The sequence below is a fragment of the Malania oleifera genome, chromosome 2, assembly GCF_029873635.1.
Source record: "Malania oleifera isolate guangnan ecotype guangnan chromosome 2, ASM2987363v1, whole genome shotgun sequence".
NCBI classification, from domain to species: Eukaryota; Viridiplantae; Streptophyta; class Magnoliopsida; order Santalales; family Ximeniaceae; genus Malania; species Malania oleifera.
The window spans coordinates 59,969,991-59,976,826 of NC_080418.1; positions in this window are offsets into that span (position 1 = coordinate 59,969,991).

A 6,836-nucleotide genomic window follows, 5' to 3' on the forward strand; every position below is an offset into this window, starting at 1 on the left:
AATTAAATGGTGAAAATTTTGAGGATGTTACATCTCGTTTTCCTCTCCTCCGATCTTCTTTTCCTGTTGGTAAGTCTACAGGGGTTAGTCTACAACGTCTTCCCGAGGGTGGTTCTTAAGCTCTGACTCAAGGCACTACAGAGTGCCTTCTTCAGATGGGATGACCCGACACTGGTAGGAAACGAGATCGGTCAACTGCTTGATCTTCTAAGAGAATGAAACATAACCTCACTCAATAGCAGAATTCATTATTTAAAATCTTCTCCTTACCACTTAGAAAAAATAGCTTCACAAACTTACAATAGAAAACTTCAATATTCGAAATCTTCTCCTTACCACTCAGAAAAATTAGTTTCACAAACTTACAATAAAAAACTTCAATATTCGAAATCTTCTCCTTACCACTAAAAAAAACTCCTCCTTTGTGCTTAGAATGAGAAGGCTATTTATAGACTTAGCTTGGGGGCAAGCATGGGAAAGAAGACATAGGGGAGTCATTATGGGGGGAACAAAGCATGGGGTGAATAATGATGAAGGGAATATAGCATGAGATGAATGATAAAGAGAGGAACAAAGCATGTGGTGAATCATGATGGGGGGAACAAAGTATGGGGTGAAGAATGATGAAGAGAATATAGCATGGGATGAATGATAAAAAGAGGAAACAAAGCATGTGGTGAATGATGATGAGGGGAACAAAGTATGGGGTGAAGAATGATGAAAGGAATATAGCATGGGATGAATGATAAAAGGAGGAAACAAGGCATGTGCTAAGTAACGATGGGGGAACAAAGCATGGGATGAAGAATGATGAAGGGAATATAACATGGGATGAATAATAAGGAGAGGAACAAAGCATGTGGCGAGTGATGGTGGGGGGAACAAAGTATGCTTGCATTTGTCAAATTAGATAAATAATAATAATAATAATAATAATAATAATAATAATAATAATAATAACAATAAAATAATAATATGGAGATCCTAGAAGCTGTGTGGAGCCCAACGGAGATGTGTGGGCCCACACGCCTTGTGAGGCCAATGGAGATGTGTGGAGCCCACAAGCCATATGGGGTCCACGAGCCGTTTGAGGGTTATAGGAACCCGAGTTAGCATGCACCCGATATAGGGATCCAAGCTAGCGTACCAAAGGGGGTAACGTGTACCAGATGTAGGAATCCGAGCTAGCGTACCAAAGGAGGTAACGTGCATCAGATGTAAGAAACCGAGCTAGCGTACCAAAGGAGGTAACGTGCATCGGATGTAAGAATCCTGTTGGCCTTAAAAGGCTTAAAATCTTGTTATCTTGTTTTGATGCTAACAAACAAGTGGAATTTAACATATTTGTGTGAGTAATGTTATTTCAGGACTCATATATGAAAAAGTAAGGTGAAAGTGCTCACAAGGATCAATGAAGCTTAAATGAGTCAAAGCATGGATTTAAAGATGATATATGAAACCTTGAAGAATATGAGGACATGAATGAGTTGTTGAAAGCCAAGGCATATTAAAGTCCAAAGAGCCAAAGAAAGGCAAAGTGAGAAAGCTCAAAGAATATGGAAGTTTAAAAAAAAGATGGACTCAATCCAAGGACAAAACATGAAGACTCAAGAACTTAGATTGTTAATATCTTAGAAGTCTCATGTAAGTGATGTTTAAAATATCGTTTGAAATATTTTGAAGCTCTTAGGTTAACTTCTTAGACCTAGATACTTTTTAAAATATCTGGAAAATATTTTTATAAGGTCAAAAATTATTTTAAAAAGGTTAGAATCATTTTTGGAATGAAAAGCACCAAAAAGAGTTTTTCCAAATGCTGTCAGTTTTTATACATTCGTATTGAGGTGAATTTTGCTCTATCAAAAACTCTTTATTTTAAACAATGTTCAACATGAAAGTTATAAGATTTTATATTAGCTTTCGTTTGATACCAAGAAAACCTAAGTTGGAGTTATACAGAAAAGGTTATGGCCAAAATACTGAAGTAGGGTTGAAGCTATCAGCCAACCGAACACTGTTCACGGCAGAACTTCAGGCGCCTAAACAGCAGACAGAATAACATTAGGTGACTGACTCTGTGAGTTAAGGCGCCTGAACATCTACTGAATTTGAGAATCATAGTTTTATAAAACTTCAGGCTACTGACCCCGATACTTCAGGCAACTGAACACTGTTCAACGAGCAAATTTTTTAAAATCTAATATTTTAAAATATAGTTGTTTGGGCTCCAAATTTTCTAACAACTTCGGAAACTCTCTAAGAAAACTTTAGCAACATGGAAACAAGTTTGAAAGCCTATAAATACATGGTTTTTCAAATCAAAATAAATCCAAGAATTGAAAAATCTGTTTGTGAAGCTGAAAGCATTTTTGTTCTTACAAGTTCTCTTGCTCACTCATTGAAAAATTCTTTTACTGAGATATTCTGAAGTGCTAATCCTTCGTCCTCTGAATTCCTACTGTTAATCCTCATCTAAGAAGGATATTGGTGAATTCTACACTTGAGCTTCATTCTATTTCCTATTGATATTTTACATTGAAGTATATAGTGCTGAAATTGTACTAACTTGCTCTTTGAGAGAGTATACTTGTATGAAGATTTTATCTCGTGTTTCTTGTAGTTCATTGACATTCCAAGATGTTTGGATAGTTGGCTAAGCAAGGGGATATTGCTTAGAGAGGCGGGCTTTAGCCTATGTAAGGAGTGACCGAACGAGGGAATATCGTTTGGAGAAGGCGGGCTCTAGCCTTAACCAAAGAGTGTTGTAAAGGTTTGTTCCACCCGTCAATGGAACAGGTTTAGTGAATCCTTTGGTGGTTTTGCCAAAGGTGAGGACGTAGGCTGTGTTGAAGCCGAACCTCGTAAAAATTTCCATCTCACTCTCTCTTTCCCTATTCTTTATTTTCAGTGCATATTTAAATTGTGTGGATGGTTTAAATTTGAAAATCATATAAACTACGTATATTTGGAAATCAAGTAAACTTTATGTTTGATTTTGATTTGGGTTGCGGAAACCGAAAGGGAGTACGTTGGTTGAACCATTCTTTGCAGAAACCATACGGGAGTACGTTACTTGGTTAAACACCTAAAGATAGATTAACAGAAAGTTTATTTGAATTCTAAGTATTTGGGAAGAGTATGAATGTGTTGTTGAAAAAACATATTGAAGAAGCAAATCTATATCAGTGAAGTATAAATTATAATTCAACTACAGGGCTTACAATTTCATATCCAAGGCTAACAACAAAAGATATATTATGATTGAATGATATAAAGCTTGAGATTGATTGGATAGTGTTTGTATTCCAAGAGTGCTAAATCTTGAATGATTTCATCAATCTAATATTGTTGCAGTGAACTTATATTTGATAAATAAATTGTGGCTGTGTTGGTTTGGAGATTGTGATTTATTGTTTGAATGTTTTATTAGCTGTGTGGTTGATTAAAGAGATTAAGTTGTTATGTGATTGGTGAAATTAAACAAACAAGTTAAAGAATTGGTTAAGTGTTTAAAGAAGTTAATGATTCTTAAAAGAAGTTAAAAGAAAGTTTTAAAAGCCAATTCATCCCCCCTCTTGGGAAGCTATTCCTAATTTCAAATCTGAACTAGCATACCAAAGGAGGTAACGTGCATCGGATGTAGGAATTCGAACTAGCGTACCAGGAGATGTGGGGTTCACAAACCATGTGAGGCCCATAAGCCATGTGGGGTTCACGAGCTGTGTGAGGGTTATAGGAACCCGAGTTAGCATGCACAAGTATGTTAGGTTGTGGGACCTACAAAAATGTGTGGGGTCCACAAGTAGCGTGGGGCCTACAAAGATGTGTGGGGTCCACAAGCAAAGTGGGCTACAAAGATGTGTGGGGTCCACAAGTAGAGTGGGACCTACAAAGATGTGTGGGGTCCACAAGTAGTGTGGGACTTAGAAAGATGTGTGGGGTCCACTAGCTGCATGGGACCTACAAAGATGTGTGCGGTCCACAAGCAGTGTGGGACCTACAAAGATGTGTAGGGTCCACAAGCAGTGTGGGACCTACAAAATGTGTGGGGTCCGCAGTGTGGGAGCTACAACGATGTGTGGGATCCACAAGCAGTGTGGGAGCTACAAAGATATGTGGGGTCCGCAAGCAGTGTGGGAGGGTTTGACATGAGGTCTCCTCGGAAAGGCATGGTTAAAATTGGGGTGTCTACAAAGAGTTAAGCCAAAAATTTTTCCCATAGATTTAGTTCATAAATTTATTGGGTGGGGAAAATCTTGCTAGCTTGTGAGTCTTTGCATTTTGATTGCAAGACTCTTAAGCTTGTCTTGTATTGTGAAGCAAATATTTTTTGAAAAGCTTGTTTTACAAATATCTTTTATGCTTAATATTTTCAAAAATCATTTTTAAGATATTTGATCATTCTATTGGAAATCTTTGAAACCCTACTTATAATTGATATATATCTATATACTGTTTCAAAGATAGTTTGATAATACACTTTCACACTTTGATTGCACATTAACAATATCTTGAGATTAGGTTCGCATATCTTCATTGAGCTTATAGATCTATCATTTGGAAGTGCATTAGTTATTGTTTGTGTGTATTGGTACATAATCTTCTTGTATTAGAAGCAACTTTATTTGTACGCAAAAAATTGAGCCGATTGATTGTATCCCAGGCGTGGGCCTGAAGAAGGTATACTTTGCCTTGTTAAGGAGTGGATGGTATAGGTTGGGGTTAGCCCTATGAATTTGACCTAGGGCCTTCTCTACCCTGTAAGGAGAACTTATAAAGGTTGAGGTCAGCCCTAGTAATTTGACCTGGTTGTAAACGATGTTACTCCACCCGTTAAGTGAGTAATAGTGGTAATCCTCAGGTTTGCCAACTGAGGCGGGGACGTAGACAGTATTAGTCGAATCCTGATAACATTTCTTGTGCCTGCTTTTAATTTCCATAATTTAAATTTCTGCACTTGAATGTTTGTGATTTATTATTTTGAATGATTGGGTTTATAATTGCATAGACAGACCATAGGTTGCATAATACTATTGATTTGGATAAACTTAGGAGGAGAAATATGTCATTTTGGACGTGTATTAACAGTGTGTGTGATCATTTGGGAAGTGTATTGTGTACTTTGTTATTTCCTTAGTGAAATTATTGTCATTGCTTCTATGGATGTAGATTTTGTCACCACGTAAATCTTGTTGTTGTGCTTGTTTCTTATTTTCTGGTTGAGTTTAATTTGCTTATTGCATTTTTATTTCGCTGTGTATCCTATATCTGATCCTTATTTACAATAGAAGGTCATTATCTTTTTACCATATCTCAGGGGAGATTAGTATCTTTTGCCCTAAAGTATATTAGCTTACTAGATGTTCTATGTTTGATGTTGTGCCCTTATGAAAGTGACTTATTTTTAAACCTATGCTTGAGTCTAATCCACTTGCATTTTATTGATATGTGAAATAACTTCTACTATTATGACTAAAACAATGACCTATAAGGTATGAAGTTCAAATCTCAAAAGCATACTCAAGGATGCCCTTAATTTGATTCAATGAAAGAAATTGGACCATGAGGTACGCATACTCATGATTTAATTCAAAGATATTGAGATATCAACTACAATATATGCAAGAAAAGACGAGAAAAAATTGTCTACATCCCTCTTATGAGATACTTTGAAATTGATCCTTTTTATGGATGTGCATGGTGTTTTCTTTATTAGGCCTTAATCTCATGTTTTAATTACTTTTGAATCAAGAAAATATATAATATATATTTGCATGTGCATGTGTAGACTTAATATTTTTATTATTATTTAAATATATGTTTATGCACTATACATATATATATATATATATATATATATATATAGGCAGCTTTTATAGTATATTAATTCTAATGTTTTTATTGTTATTTGACTCGACCTGCCTAAATGCTCAAATTTAATTTAATATAAAGGTGTGCAAGTCCAATTCAACTTGCCTAGACAATAACTGTCTAACACAAAAATGTAAGCGTGCTTATATTTACACCTACACGCATAAACAATCTTACAGATATGCTTACACACATATGGTGAAAATTATAAGCAGTTTACCATCAAATGTAAAGAAAAGAAAAATCTCACATTTTACTTAAGAGTAAGTTTTTAAACATAACGACTAACTAATGATAGGGGATTTCTATTATTAAATAAAGTAAAAACGTCTTTAAATATTTTTAAAAGCGTATAGTATTATGGATTGTGAATGAATCTTGCACTGACAAACATGCGTTTGAACTTAGTAGAAAAAAGAATGTATAAATATTGTAATGTTTACTAATCATTACACTACAGTAATATAATTAGAGCTTTTAAGAATAATTTTTAAAATATGAAATCAATAATATCTATGTTGCATTTATGCAAGTGTTTAGACGTTATAAGAATATTTTCATGTTTAATTTACATTTTAAAAGGGAATTAAAAATTATTCATACTATAATACATTGATTTCATCAAGAAAACAAAAATATATGGTCTCATCAAAAGAAAAAGCTAAGTAGAAGATAGTAAAATTTATGGTGAACAATTTATAATAATTTTTAATAATCCGAGAGGTTTGCCCCAGGTACATGAAAATGTTAAAGGAGTTTTAACTTTTTGAATTTTATAAGCACCTATTTAGTTGTCTAAAATAGCTTTCATTTTTCACTTCATTTTTTTTTAAAAAATTACAAAATATTGGAATTGGTGTGATCCCAAGAAGGGGGATGAATTGAACATTTAAAATTTTTTGACTAAATTAAAAAATAAAACTATGAGTGTGAACATATACGTGCAACATATCTCATTTAAAAGA